This window comes from Herpailurus yagouaroundi, unplaced genomic scaffold (genome assembly GCF_014898765.1).
Source record: "Herpailurus yagouaroundi ecotype Mexico unplaced genomic scaffold, PumYag 164, whole genome shotgun sequence".
Taxonomy (NCBI): Eukaryota; Metazoa; Chordata; class Mammalia; order Carnivora; family Felidae; genus Herpailurus; species Herpailurus yagouaroundi.
This window is the reverse complement of record NW_024412405.1, coordinates 16,181,565-16,197,555: the sequence shown is the minus strand read 5'-3', so window position 1 is coordinate 16,197,555 and position 15,991 is coordinate 16,181,565. Positions and strand designations below refer to the sequence as shown.

Below are 15,991 nucleotides of genomic sequence, written 5' to 3'. Positions count from 1 at the left end.
TGCCCAACTCGTGCTCTGTCTCTGTCTCTGTCTCTCTCTCTCTCAAAAATAAATAAACATTAAAAAGTAATTTTCAAAAAAAAGAGTGAAGAGGTCTTTCCCAACAAATTCTAATCCCATAGGTCTCTTTTTTTTTTTTAATTTTTTTTTACAACGTTTATTCATTTTTGGGACAGAGAGAGACAGAGCATGAACGGGGGAGGGGCAGAGAGAGAGGAAGACACAGAATCGGAAACAGGCTCCAGGCTCTGAGCCATCAGCCCAGAGCCTGATGCGGGGCTTGAACTCACGGACCGCGAGATCGTGACCTGGCTGAAGTCGGACGCTTAACCGACTGCGCCACCCAGGCGCCCCATCTAATCCCATAGGTCTCATGTGCGCCCGGGAACCTGTATTTTTAAAAAAAGCACGCTGTCCTCCTCAGGTGATTCTCAGGCAGGTTGTCTAAAGACCACACTTTGAGAAAAATTCTCTTAAAACATCAATTGCTTCCTTCTTCCCCACCTCCACCTTTCGGTGGGTCTCCATTTAGTTTTCTTATTTGTACTCTGGTTTTACTGTTGCCCATTAAGTTGGTCTGTTAGCACTGATGTCAGTGAACAGGATTCTTTTATTACCGGTAAAAAGTAACTAGCAAAAGCTAGTTCTGTGGGAGCTGACCCAGTTAGCTGTCTCAAAGCCCCAAATTCTGACTCTGTCTCTAGCCAGTCCTGTTGCCAACCGTAAGTACAATAGATGTGTGACCAAAGTGTGCCACAAATCATTGCCGGTAACTTAACACAAACCAAAAAGCTCCGTGAAATACATGCTCTGCTCAATGGTGGGTTTCTCAACATCCGACATGCGTTTATTCATCTCCTGATCATCTTTGCCCGGAACCAGGGTTTTGGAAAAGGGAGATTTACCTAAACAAGCCCCTCCCCCCCCCCCCCAGGCAGGCTGTGATCTCCTAGGGAAAGGAAAACATATACACACTTGACTTTGAGTAAAAGGCACCTTGTATCACCCAGCTTGTTCTGCATCTAGTTCAGCTGCTGGTTTCTATTTTCTTTCTCTCCAGAAGTTGCTTAAAGTCACACAGGGATCAGATAATGAGAGAAAAGCCAGAGCAAGGAAGATAAAGCAGGAAGAGGCCATCTGCTGGCAGTTTTCTCCCCATCCATTTCTTCACCTTCCCCATTTCTGTTCCCCTGACTCCTCTCTGCATCCTGAAAACCCTGTGTACAAACATCTTTACATATCACTGTAGCCCCATCCGAAAAGGTACACTGAACAAGTGTTCTGCGTGGGGCAGTGTGCCCGGCCCCGTTAACGGAAAAGGAATGACATGGGGCCTCTGCTGTCAAGCAGGCGGAGAATATAGTTTACAGGACCGTTTGTTAATGTTTTCTCTCCACCCCAAACTGGATAAGGTCTTTACAAATAACGACGTCATGTAATCTGAACCATAAGCCTAATAGCACGATCACCCCATTTACAATGAAGAAAGCAGGGCTCGGGGAGGTCAGATAACTTCCCAGCCTCCCACACAGGGCAGTGCAAGACAAGAGACAGAAGCCCGGCCTGAGTCTAAAGTTCTCAGTCTTCACTTCTCTGCAAGCACGAATCCAAACTTTCCGAGCATTTGCTCCAAGCCAGGCCCAGGGCTTGAGGAGATTATGCTAATCCGGGGTCACGAGTTCTGCAGTGGGACACGTTAACCGCTAGCTAAGCAGTGGTTCTGAACCAGGGGAGATTCTGAGACCCACACCCAGCAGGGATATTTGTCAATGTTTGGAGACATTTTTGTTGGGAGCAGAGGATGCTTGGGCAGGGAGAGGGACCATGAGCCTGAAGAGGTGGCAGCCAGCCTGCGTGCCGGTCGCGGACGACGCCTTCATCCCATGGAGAGAGTGGAACAGCCTGGGATCAGAGTGGGCAGGGGACCGGCGGTAGAGAGACGATTCTAATGAGGGCATCCAGACAGCAGGATCTGTCTGTAGATACAGACAGAAAAAGATGCACAAGGCTTCACAGAAGAGGAATCAACCCGCTTCGGCCAGTTAGTGGGGCAAAGAAGAGGGAGGGGTCCAGGCCCGGGTTTAGAATCAGGGGGACTATGAGGTGTTGAAGTGAGAGAGGAGAAATTCTCAAGGCAGGTAGGCTGGTTGCTCAGGATGAGCCTTTTTCCTTACTCTCTTCCCTTGGAAACCTTATGACTCCACTTATTCTTTCTTAAACTGGCCAAAATGCAACGGAGTAGGCTGAGCACTGAGCACTGTCTGTCATCGGGGTGGCCCTGGGCGTGGTGTTTATGGCCCCTGAGCCCCGTCAGCCCTCATGTTAGATGAGCTAATGCACGTTAAATGACTCCGAGAGCTAGCGTGGCTGTACCCCAAAGGGCATTTGCATTTGGGTTTTGGTGAGGATGGCGAGAAATTGGAATGCTTATACATTGCTCGTGAAAATGTAAGATAGTACACAGCCACTTTGGAAAGCAGTTTGACAATCTCATTGAAAGTTACACATAAATTTGTCATATGACCTAACAATCCCACCTTCAGGTATCTTCCCGACAGAAGTGAAAACATGTGTCCCTACAAAGACTTGTGTAGGAATGCTTATAGCAACATAAAAAAGTGGAAACCACATAAATATCGGTGGTGAATGTGACACAGTCTTGCAATGAAGTATCATTCAGCAATAAAAAGGAAATAGTACTAATACATGCTACCACACTGATGAACGTCAAAAACATTATACTAAGTAAAAGAAACCAAACGTGAAAGACTGCACACGTATTGGTTACCATTGTATGAAATTTCCCCAAAAGGAAAATCCATCAAGAAAATATAGATCAGTGGTTGCCTGGGACTTGGGGGAGTAGGCATGGGAGCAGGAGCAAACTCCCAAGGTTATCTTCATGGAGTGATGGAAATATTCTACAAGTGGTTTGTAGTGATGTTTGCACAACCCTGCTTTACCCAAAATCATTGACTGTATACTTACGATGGGTGGATTTTATAATATGAAAAATTTATCTGTTTTGAAAAATGACTAGTGATGATTTTCTCTTTGGATAATGCTCACACTAGATGCATCACTGTTAATAAAAATGACTCATTATCTAAAAGAGATAAGATGTCCCCAGAAATTGGACATAAGCCTACTCTTTGAGAGTGAACACAGAAGAGGCAGGAGACAATGGTCTTGTCCAAGGAGGCTGAGAGACGATCGAGTGTGACCCAGGGGCACGAATGCAGCCCTTCCTCTGAACCTCTAGCCTCATTACTTCTGGTTTATACATCAGTCTGTCATGAGTTTGGTTGGCACGACTACATTTCACTATACTTGTCCGACTCTGGGTCCCCTGGCTCGATTCATCTGGTTTGCCTCAAGTATTTCTGCAAGGCTATACAAAGGTCAAGTTCCGCTCAGTTCTTGCTTAAGACATTACAATCTCTCAATAATTGGCAAAAACTTGTCCAGCTCGATTAGACTTTAAAAGCACACCAGTAAGCCCAGAATTTTAAAATGTTCAAAGTTATGGATAAGACAAATCATGGAACTGACTATTACTTTCTCTATGTTTGTTCTCACTGCAATGTGAGAGCCCACTAAAACTCTAAATCAAAAACAGCTCTACCTCAGAAACTTTGAAATCGACTAATTTAATATAATTATATTCACATAACATAAGGGATTTATTTTAAATACAATCAGAAACCAGGGGCGCCTGGGTAGCTCAGTCACTTAAACGTCCAACTTCAGCTCAGGTCATGATCTCACGGCCGGTGAGTTCGAGCCCCACATCAGGCTCTGTGCTGATAGCTCAGAGCCTGGAGTCAGCTTGGGATTCCTAGTCTCCCTCTCTCCCTCTCTCCCTCTCTCTCTGTCTCTCTTTCTCTCTCTCTCTCTGCTTCTCCCCTGCTCACTTTCTGTCTCTCTAAAATGAATAAACGTTAAAAAAAAATTAAAAAGTAAATAAATACAATCAGAAACCAAATACATGCACAAATTAAGGCAATATTTATGGTTTGTAGCAAATTAAGGATTAACAAAATATTCCAGGCAACATGTTAAAGAACTCACGATTTAAGTCATTACTTGGCTTATCCTTAGTATTTAAGTCATAATTGGGTGCAAAGTCTTGACTTAGCTTGCCCTCTTCATCGGTGCACATCAGACATACAGGTTTTCATTTGTGGATCAAGTTACCCCAACTTTGACTACAAATCATTAGAGCATGACAACAGTTAACACTGACCGTCCAGTTGGTACAACTGGCACTTTCCCCATTATCCGAGTCTTGAAACAGCCAGTGGCCCTGAAAAAGAGGATGTCTGCTCTTCCCCGGCCTGTGCTGAGGAAGGAAGTTGTGAGCAGAGGAGGCAAGGCAGAAGAGCCAGGCACCCGCTCCTTTGGGGACTTTATCGTGACAGTGGCCTCCAGATGGGTCGAGCTGCAGCTTTCTGGCAGCCTGTGTGAACTGCATGATCTCATGCCTTTCTGAGCCCGGGACAGAACTGAGGGGCTTTATTTGCACTGCACCTGCCCTGTAAGCAACAGCATTGATTTCTGCTCCCAGAAACTCTCAATAAGTGTAACTATTTCACTGGGATGCTGTCCTGTTTATCACCCGGAAAGAAGACTCCGGGTTCTCATGCCTCTGTGATGGAACTTTCATCTTTATTTTCCAGTGGGTTTATTTTTCGTAAGATACTTCAGAGACCAGAAACCCACACACAGCCTTTAGTTCTGGATCTGTGAGAAATGACACGACATCATATTTCATTATTTCTTAAAAAGATAACGCATGATTCGTCTGCTTCTGCCCACTGACTCATAGTAAATTTCTCATAACCGAAGGAATCAAGTCAAAGGAAAAGCATTAAAATGACACTTTCTCCTCTGTTCTTTAATGGAAATTTTCTTCTCTTTTTCCTTTCGAGGTTTTAGTTGATTAGCCATAGCAGATGGTCATAATAACCCATAAAAACAGAGAAACCAAAGGGACTTTGTAAGATCAGCTTCCCCTTGACTTAGTTAAGTTCAGATCTTCCCAGAGGGATAATTTTTTATTGCCTCTGTAAGATCTCTAAGGAAAGAGACTTCCCAAACTCACATCATATAATGCTTCATGACTGATGCTCCCAACTATCCCTGTGCCCCACTGAAGTTGGATTTCTTCTTGTAGTTCTAGCGTTGGGCCTCCCTTCATCCTCTGCGTCCTGTGTAACCTTCACACTTTGGAGCACCGTCAATGTGTCTCTTTGTGGCAAAGGGATTCCAAAGCCTTCAGAATAATTGTTCTCTGATTATTATAAAATCACAGTACTTAAGAATTGAAAGGCACGTCATAGACTATCATGTGACCTCCCTGTTGTGCAGGAATCCCTCTACATCTTTCCAACAGCTCCAACCCCTACTTAAATGGCCCCTGAGATGGGGAATTCATTTCATCAGAGGTCAGCGGTCTGCCATAGGGCAGCCTGTATTGCCAATAGATCAACCCATTAAAACGTCCAGTGAGCAAAACTTGCCTCCCAGTAACTTCCACTAGGTTCTAAATAGTCTTTCTGGAAAGAGACAGAACACACAGGAGCCTCTTTCTCATAGACTTTCAGATAGTTGACCATAGTGATGCTATCATCCTTCTCCGGTAACACCAACCTTATAGAAATAAACATTCTGATGATACGAGTTGCATCACTGTGCTTCAGATCATAGGACTGGATTACACTTTGGTCTTAACGCCGGGGTCCTCGTTTGCATTTACATTGCAATAAAACTACATTAACACCAGAAATCACAGTTAAAACACTATATATGTAACATAAGTACATGAATGGTAAAGAAAATGTTAAATAAAGGGGGGGAAATCTCCACTTGAAAGTAGCAAGTCTATAATGTTTCATGTTAGTCATCTTCAAAATGGCATATGCCGAAAATAACCCTTTGGGGTGATAGGAAGAGAAATATAACTGATATTTCTTAACCTAAAACATAAAAAGGAAACTAAGCCCTAGCGATATTGATTGCCTGAAGCAGTACATGTGTATACTTTATAAATAAACATGCATAGTTGGGGGTACCCACTCATATTTCCTTAATTACTGGGATGCACTTTCAACAGTATCTGGGGACCTGTGGTTGAAACTATATTCATTACCTATTAATTCATTAATGTAAGCTATAAATTTCTATAAGGAGAGTAGAATATTAGTATCCTAAAACACAGGAGAGAGATTTTACAACGTAATCCATGATCACGGCAACCAAAAAATAAATCAAAACTGTATTTTAATGTGTTTTAAATTGCATCAGCTGTTCTAATAACTAAATCAAAAAGGTACACTTTGTCTAAAGCTCTCCAAAACAAGGCAAATGGAAACAAAATCTCCTTACAAAACCAGAAATTACCAAAGGTGTATTCTAATACTCACTTAATCTACTTATAAGTCATTGATTTAACTTTTCTATTTTAATGTTGTGGCTATTGTAAAAGTTACCTGAGTCAAAATAATATACGTTTTTTTCTTAGCAATTGTTGGTGATGATTACCCTGGGACCACTTTTATCTTGGAGCAGTGGCGGATAAAGCAGATATAGACTGTGTTTTGTCCAGGTACACAGCTCATCAATCAGGACAGTACAAATCTATGCTATGGGATAATCTTGAATAAAAGGTTAATGTTTTATACCTTTCTCTATCTTTTTTTTTTCAACGTTTATTTATTTTTGGGACAGGGAGAGACAGAGCATGAACGGGGGAGGGTCAGAGAGAGAGGGAGACACAGAATCGGAAACAGGCTCCAGGCTCTGAGCCATCAGCCCAGAGCCTGACGCGGGGCTCGAACTCACGGACCGCGAGATCGTGACCTGGCTGAAGTCGGACGCTTAACCGACTGCACCACCCAGGCGCCCCTACCTTTCTCTATCTTTAACATGAAGATAGTGGCATGAAGTTATGAAGAAACATCTAGCTTAAGAGAAGAAAGCAACAACAAAAAAAAATAATAAGAATTTAGGAAATAAAGGAAGTGAACCTAAGAAGTCTGAGATAGTTACCTTACAGAGACAGGATCTGGGCACAGTTATTTGAAAAATATTTCTGCTCTCAATCTGCCAGTGATATTTACACACCGCAGTGGCAGTAATATCGTAGCAAATCATCCTCAAAATGGGGCAGTTCACTGTAATATGAAGGAAAAAGAAACACTTGAGAAGCACATTATTTATGCAGTGAATTTGCAGCACTTTCTAAACAACAGCAGGTGAGCACGTGCACACACACACACACACACACACACACACACACGGTGACACAAAATACCCAAAGCACTGACTACCTGTGTCCATTTTTCTACGATTTTTACAAGACAAGCTGTTGTTATTAAAGCTGATGAGTCATAGGTGCCCCTATTTAGGATGTACTTTAATAAATGGTCAGGAACTTCGTTTTCGGAAGGAGCCATGAGCTGGATCGCTTCTCTCTGCATTTCAGTGGTGATGCAAAGCAGGGCAGCACGGCCACAGACAGCGGAGTCCCGAGACGTTAACATGCATCCTCCGTAATCAGGAGTATTAGTCAGCTTTGCCATCTTCCTTTCCACCCATTCCCCTCAAAGTCCGACCAACAAACACTGCCCAGCGCCAGGGCCCCTGTCGCCCGGAAATTCTCTGACGAAGCTGCCTGATTTGAATCCTAACTAGAAAACCAAAAGACTAGAGCTCAGACTCCAGGGGAAGATGAATAACATATATGGCCTTCTCCCCTGGAAGAAAAAATCTAATTATATGTGTATAGATTTTTTTAAAGGTTGGCACTGAAGACTCAGAAATGTATGAAAATCATATTTACCCTCAATAGGAAAACTGCAAGGGAAGTGGTACTCTGAGACAAAGGGCCAGCTCTGAAACTCGGGAGGTGGCAACAGAATGCAGGCACGTGAGGAAAGTGTGTCCATAAAGCATCCTTCTCCTCTGTCGTGCGGGAAGGAGGGTTCAGAAGCTAGGAACCATCACCCTTTCCCTGGTCTCTTCTGAGCATCTTCTCAGTAAGTAGGTGCTCCTTTTCTCACCTTGAATGTAATAGAAAATCTTCTGGAACATGAGGGTTTTTTGTTGTTAGTGGTGGTTATGGATTTGCTATACATCTATACTAAAGAATTCAACAGTTGCTACCACATTGTCGTTACTAAAATTAAATAAACTGATATGGGAAGGCGATACAGCATCGTACTAAGAACATGAACCTTGGACCCTGAAACGCCTGGCTTTGCGTCCTCTGTCCATTAGCACGCGCTGCATGGCCTGGGCAAACTATTTAAATCCCCTCAGCCTCAAGACAATGGGAGAAGAATACCTCTTACTCAAATTTGGTCTAAAGGAAGGTCTGGATTAGATGTGCAAATGTGTGTGTACATCACACAGGTTGTCAGTAAACAGTCGTTATTCGTGTTGTCATAAATTCACAGCTATTGTTGAATATTCAGGTTAAGCTGATATGGGAAATAGCTTCTATTCGAACTAGAATTTATTTCTAGTTCTCTACTCTGGACAGATGTATTATAGTTGTTCTATCAGAACCCCAAACCAGTTGCGTGCTTCTGCTTGTAAATATTTACCATGTTGTAATGTGGGGGAGAATTTAAAAGGAAAAGTAGTCTCCTGGATAAAATCAAGGATGGCACTTATAATCACATCTTGCTTTTAGCATCTCCTCTGGTCCCATATGCGTCCATTACCCTGATTTTCAAAATGTGGTACAAAATGAACTGGTGGTCATGAATATCTTACGGTTTCTTCTGTTCTCGTGCAAACTGTAAGTGTATTGGATACATGTATAATTTTTTGATACGTGCATAAGTTTTAAAATCATGACCAGAGAAATAGTTATTGATCCAGATCAAACCTCTGATATTTTGCAAATATAGGTCCCAGAAAAGCAGTCCGCAAACTGAAATATTAGAGGCATAATAGTATCCAGAAGACATTTTGCCCCAAACTTTACAAACAAGACAGGGCCACCGCCACATCTTAGGATATCATTAATATAGATTTCACAGCTTAGAAACGTTGGCCCTCACATCTACTAAGGCAGGCAGAAAAGGTTCATTAAAAACAAAAAGGATTGCTGAAGATGTACAACCGATATTACATGAGGCTGAAGTCAGCTTCTTGATATCTGTATTTTGAGAACTGGTTTTACTGCGTGACAAATGACACCAAAACAGAGCAGCTTAAAATAACAAATATATATGATCTCGCAGCTTCTGTGGCCAGAAATCTGGGAGCAGCTCACTGGGAAGGAGTGTTGTAGTCAAGCTGTTGAGCAGGGCTGCTGTTTTATCTGAAGGCTTGACTGGGAAAATGTCTACTTCCAAACCCACTCATGGGGGCCACCAATAGGTGGGCCCCAGGTCCTCACCAGCTGTTAGCAGGGATTTCAGTTTTCTGCCTTATCATGGGCCTCTCCACTGTTTGCCTGAATGTCTTCATCCCATGGCAACTGGCTTCCGCTAGGGCAAGGGACGAGAGAGAGAAAGAGAGAATAAGAGACCAGGTCTGAAGCCATAGTCTTTTATAACTGAGTTTGGGAAGTGGCATATCATCGCTTCTCTGTATTCTGTTGATCACACAGACAATTCTGTACAGTGTGGGACAGTGGGAGAGGCTGACACAAAGACATGAAGACCAGCGAGGAGGGATTACTGCGGCCATGTTGGAGGCCGGCCACCACAAAACTTACGGCCGGTAACAGTAGAATGGGCTTCTGTCTGCCTTTAAGCTGTGAGTTTTCTCTGGCTGAAAGAAGACAGGCCTCATGGCTGTGGGAGGGTCTTGGTTAGAGCAAAATCAAAGGAAATGATTTATTCACAGGCACTTAAACGTGAGGCCATTCCTGAAGGTGTATGTTGTAGTTGTGTTTCTATAGAGAAAACCTGTTTTTCCTGTGGCTTTCCTGCAGGGATGGAAGAGATCATGACAAATCAGGATTTGTCATGATTTCTTTCCAAAGAAAGCTTTTCTTTTATTCCAAGTCTTCTCTGCACGGAATGAGGCAGGAGAGGTGATTTAGAAAATTCCACTTTCACCTGTAGTTACTGCGGCCTCCAAACAGGTTCAGTATGTGAACAAATCTAGTCAGGGGCTAAATTTTTTTTACGAGAAGTAGCTTGAACTCGTAGAATTCTAAAGCTGCAAGCTACCTAGAACCACGTTGTCTGCTACACAGATGACCTAAAGGGGCCCTGGTTACTAAGCGCCTTCCCCAGAGGACCGTGAGGCGGAGGCAGAATTCAGACTTAAACTCTCTACGGGATGATCTTTATATCATTTTGTTTAACCAGGAAGATCTCAAAATACGATTTTGCCAGCATGCCCCACAGCCTTGTTTTAATTCCTTCAGTCGACACATAGGGAGGACTCACTGTGCCAAGGAGAGAGGAAACCAAGGTACGATTTGGTTCCTGTCTTCAAGGAGCTCAACTTCTGAAAGGGGAGAGGGAGGGACCAATCTGAAGTGTGACGGCAGAACGACGTGGTGAGGAGGTGGAGCCCGAACACACGTGGGCTAGCAGCTGGAACCAAGAGCGTCTGGAAGGTGATGGGTTGTCCTTCACTGAGTATCTGAGCGGTAGGTGCTGTATAAGCTACCTTCGCACAAGCTATTTCACTTGCTAGGCCACCACTTCTATCGTCCAAGTGACTTAGTGGAGCAACAAACAGGCAGACAGAGTACAGCTAGGAAGCGCCCAGCCCTGCGAATACTGGCCTTTGACGATAACTTACGCATTCCAGGTCTGGGTCGCTAAAGGTACTTAAAACCAAATCTGGCAGTTGTCGAACTTTTGCTCTTCCCGTATATTCATCCATCGGGCAGGTAATTCATGTCTACCACGTGGCAGGCACTGTGCTAGCGACTGGAGACAGAGCAATGAATAGGCCACCTGGGTCCCCAAGCGGGTTTTATGAAGCTCACTGCCTCTTCCTCCGCTTCACTCGACAGAAATTGTCACCACCCCCTTTTGCATCATGGGTAGCTTTATTTTCTCGGTTCCTGCCGACGAGATTGTGCCTAATGCCCCAAGGGTGTACAGGCTTCAAAGATAAATCAAAAGATCTCTGGTTTATACGGGTGAAAAAAAAAAATCATGGGAATACTTGGCGTTGTCATGCCGGGTCCCGTAAAGACACTGTCCATTGAAGACACCCATTTTGGAGTTTGCTGCCTTAACGCCAAATGCACAGGAGACCTCAGTCAACCCAGCAGTGCCCCCAGAATGGACTTTCCTTACCAGCGTTTGTGACAAGCACGCTTTCTTTCTTCTCCGGGTCATAAGAAGCTAACATCAGAAGGAAGGCTTGGGTCACCTACGGGAAGGAATAGCGGAATAGCTACTCGTTCGTGTGTGTGGTTCGTTGGAACATTCAGGTTTCCCAGGACTAGCTCGTTAACGGTTGCACGAACCAAACGCCAATCAGGGGCAAACCATTTGTTTTCCGTGAATACTTCCACTCCTTGTGACCTAGAGCCTTCTCTCAAATCCCATCTATTTAGGGGGAATTTGGGGACAATGGATTAATGGCATTAATATTTTCCTCTTCACCCCCTGGAGAGCTGGCATTTTTCAGGAGAAGGTGACATCAGCGTGGAACTCACTCTACTTAAGCTTTCAGAAACATGTCTCCTTATTAAAGATTAGATTATCCTTCTGCTATTGTTTTCCATTAGATTGTGTTTCCTTTCTCCTTTTTGGGGAAGGCCAGCTCACTATTTTGAAAAGGTGATGGACCATGTCAGGATTTAGAAAGTGAAAGGAAAGAGATTGGTTTGGATTTTCTCACTCTCTTTGTGTGCTCTAAAGCTCAATAAACTTCCAATGGTGACTGCAGGTAGAGGGGTAGAGGGAAGCTTTTGTATCCTTAGAAAACCTAGGTTTCAGTTGGATTATAGAGGTAGTCAAGAGATAGGGGAAAAAAGTTCAAATAGCACTTTGACTACTTTCCATGTCAATGGGTATGTATCAGCCATATTCCATGGCTACAAGAATCAGCATGGTTAAGTATTGATAAAAAATTTTTAAAGGACACAATACAAGTTATCAAAAAATTGGATGAGTTTGTTGTAATGAAGACAGGACTGTATGTAGTTTATATTCAAGTTTATGGATTTTTCTGAATACTGAATAAATTGTCAAAATGGTACTAAAACTCTGTGTAAAAGAATCGGTCCAAACTGTTAATCTGCTTGATACATCTTTTTGTGATGTTTTAAAAAGACTCTAAGCAAAAATTTTAAGCTCATTCCAGCACAGCTATACAGATTCACAGGGATTCGACGATAGTCATTTATTGCGTGGATCTAATGTCCCCTTTCTTTAGAGCGATTTACAAAATACCACAGCATATGGCATATCTAAAGCAGGCGGTAAAACCGAGATGTGCAATTCTCATTGCAGATTCATATAAAGGAGGGGATTTCTTTCGTCTGTGCTTCAAATCTGAAACTCGGCAACAATCCTTGGTCAGTATCCACCAGCATGGATGCCTCCCCAGATGCTTCACCCAGTAAATACACGCTTACAAGAGCAGGCAGACATGCCTGTGGCCACGCGAGGGTTAAAATGTTAATTTATTAAAATTTTCCAATCTTAACCACCTGCCCCTTGGGAGAAGGGGATGTTCCTGAGGGACGAGGATCAGGGAGTCAACAAACTGGAATTCACAGCCAGCCGTGGCACTCACTCACCTTCTTTCCAGTTATTTTGCACTCTTCACTTCTGAGTACGAGCCTAGCCTAGCGATCTCTTTCCGCTACCAGAGGGCTGTGCCTATCAGAAATGCCTGCGAAAAAAAATAAAGTTATGTGCATTAGGGATTAAAGACTGTACATCACCCGAAGTTAAGGAACGATTGAATGAGGCATGACACTATCACTTTTTTGTTGTGACTGCTCTCTAATTCGGAGAAGTAAATGCTGTGTAATAATCTATTATCAGATAGCCAGTGCCGCCCGTCACTCTTTCTCTTCACGTCTTTTTATTTGTGTCCACATATGAATAAAGGGAGGATAAATTAATTAGCTGTGCATAATTACCAAATTCTCCAAACACACGCAGGCTCTACCCAGTGGAAGCAGAAGTAGGCTATACATTGCACATCGTTGGTGTAGATGGTAGATAGCCACCATCTATTGTAAATCTATTCCCACAGCAGGATTAAGGGAATTCAAATTCAAATGATGCATCCATAATATGTTGTCTAATGTGAAGCATTGTAAATTTCCTCATTGCAAAAATGGAATAACACTTTCAATGCAGGGTAGTTTTCAGAACTACACTGACGACAAGATGCATTTCGACATCACAAGACGACAAATTCAGAGAATGTAGGTTTTATATGACTTTAAATTTTTGTGATTGGGTATCTTTGTTATTTGGCTAGAGGTATTAATTTAATTAAATGTACAAGAGGACTTTCTCCCAACACCCAGAGAAGACTATTTGCATTTTTAAAAATTATCACAGCTTGTTATATAATTACAGCCACTGGGGCTGGATGCCTGCAACAATGCCCCTGGTTTCCTTCTCTGTACTGCCTCTCTAACGATAATACAGTTTCCCTTCAAAGTTTTCCAGCGTTTTGCACTTATAACTCACATCTTCTCATAAGAAGCAAGTTTGTTGGCTCATTAATACGAAACTTACAGAAGAGGTTCACCACATATTGATCTAATTAAACATTTTTGAGTCAGGACAACAACAATAATGGGATTAATTATTGTAATTTGTGCAGCCGAAGTAGATACATAAATAGGTAATCTTTATTTTTCAATACTGCCAGTGGAAAATGATTTCAGACATTAGGACCTGGGAGAGCCGCGAGCTTCAGCTGCTGTGAGTGAGTGCCCCTCCCATGGTTCTGGCCAGCAGCCCCGACATCCTTGCACAAAGTAATCACAGATCACAGCATTTAATCACTGAAAACAAGCACTCCAGAGGACAGCAGTGTCAATATCCCACTCTCTCATTATCTGTTTGGATTGCACATCCACACTGTCAGATAAACAGAGTGGAAAATTAAGATTAAAAATATGGTAATTTCATTTCAGTCAGCAGGCACCACTCACTGCCCCTATTATGCTATTGATTACCTCTGAATTCAATTTTTCTTTCAATGCAAACTTTAATCTGTTTGCTACCCAGCAATTCAACTCCCCAAGGGCTATTTGAGAGTAAGTAACCATTTAATCTGATGCTAACTGAAAAATCACCGTCCTTAATGAATTGTGTAAATCATTCAGCTCTAAAGCACCTTTGACTTCTATTTCATTTTTTATTTTCTACTCAATATAGGAAAGGATCGGCGTGTGAATAATTACAAAGTAGCAAGTATTTTTACATAGAGCAAATATGATAAAAACCCTATTATAGTGGGGCATGTGTAATGAACAGTACTTTTTAATTTCAAAATAGCTATTCATTAAAAAAGAATGGAAGATTAAAAAGAGAGGCTCAAAGCTCAAGGTAAAAGTTGATAGACATTGTAATTACATGGTTAATTTCAAAGATTTATATGCTGTTATGATTTAAAAGGAATTTTTATGACCTGACATTTTCATTTGAGAAGATTTTTTATTTAAAATTAATCTTCGAGCTCCTATTCTTAATTATTTCTTGGCAAGCGATAAATGAGAATACAAAAAAAAAATGCCCTATATCAAATTTTAAGCAGAATAAATGCATGCGAATTTTCGAACAGCAATAAAGTGGTTTTTACTTATTTGAATTGCCTTACATTGAAATCCTCGGTTGGCGGAATTTGTGGGAGAGAGCTGGAAATTACTGGCCCATTTAAGGGAGCAGCAATCTTGCTGCAGTGCAGCTTTTATGACATTTCAAAAATATCAAATTGGAGAGAGGGTTTTTGCTGGGGCGATTTGATTGTCTTTCAAGTTGGCGTCAAGAGTTTTCAACAGGTCTCTCCCCCTGCTGGTCCCAGGCCCCGAGGGCTCCCGGGGGGTGGGCGGCGGGGGGCGCGGATGGCTCGGCCTGGCTCTCGCACCCCGCGCGAGCAGCAGCAGGGGACCAGCAACCGGAGCCCCGCAGACGCCCGCGCCGGGTGGCCGCTCGGCCTGCGCTGCGGGCGCCCGGCCCGGGCTGCGCGGCCGAGGCTGGGGCGCCGGGCGGCCGAGCGCTCTGTCCTTCGGCGGCTCCCCGCAGGCGGATGACACTGCGCTTCCCCCAGGGCGGGCCCCACAAAGTGTAGGGCTGCGGGGACGACGCGGCGTGGCGCCTAATGGGCCAGGCGCGGCCGCGGAAGGTGGCGCCGGGGGCCGAGCCCCGGCCAGGGTCTCCGCGGGCTCGCGGCCCGGGCGCCCTTCGCGCCCTCGGCCTCCCTGCAAGTAGTCGTAGCTGCACGCGGGGCCGGTCCTGAAGTTTGGGGTCGAAAGCAGACGGGCATATCCTTTTCTTCTCTCCCTTTGGTCCCTCCACGCTGCACGGGGGCAGGGGGACTTTGCAGGCCCCGATCCCCCACCCTCACCTCCACCCTGGGTCCTCTGCTGGGTTTGGGCACGGTCCCTGGCTCCCCCTTCTGTCCTCCCCCAGCACCGCGGGGCCTCTCGCGGGGGTGGGGGTTCCCGAGCGCTTTGCGGGGGTGGGGGGCTACAACGAGGGGGACCGCCGTCTGAAAGCAGAAGCGAGCTGGGAGCGGCTTTAAATCGTCGAGTCCTAAGAGGAGAGAGGTTGCCCCCTCCCCAGGCGAAAAGGGGGGACCCCGGCGGAGCGCCCGAGCCAGGTCCCGGAACCCCCGGGCGCGCGGAAAGGGATGAGGGCGGCGCGGGGTGCGCGCGGCTCGCTCGGGTTCTAGCGCCAGGCGGGGGCTTTGCTCGCATCGCCCGCGCGTCGCGTTCCACAGCCCCGTGGCCTCCGCACCGAGCTGGCGGCCGCCGCGGCCGCCGCGTGTGCCCGAGGGCGGCTCTGCACCCCGGCCTGGCCGCCCT

At 44.5% G+C, this 15,991-nt stretch overlaps 1 long non-coding RNA gene across 5 annotated transcripts in view; it reads right to left on the bottom strand.

Annotated features, from left to right (window-relative positions):
• The window catches only part of LOC121037794 (uncharacterized), a 63,475-nt gene that overhangs the window by 9,485 nt on the left and 37,999 nt on the right, over positions 1–15,991 (bottom strand). For 2 of the 5 annotated variants that reach the window (XR_005793981.1, XR_005793980.1), the window contains exons 6-12: positions 12,737–12,831; positions 11,283–11,358; positions 9,413–10,907; positions 7,844–8,063; positions 6,911–7,175; positions 5,653–6,683; positions 3,889–4,743 (exon numbers count right to left, since the gene is read on the bottom strand). This is a non-coding gene — a long non-coding RNA (uncharacterized LOC121037794). Of the gene's footprint in view, positions 1–3,888; positions 4,744–5,652; positions 6,684–6,910; positions 7,176–7,843; positions 8,064–9,412; positions 10,908–11,282; positions 11,359–12,736; positions 12,832–15,991 lie in introns of those variants that run through there. The other 3 variants (XR_005793984.1, XR_005793983.1, XR_005793982.1) reach the window with 3 other exon arrangements.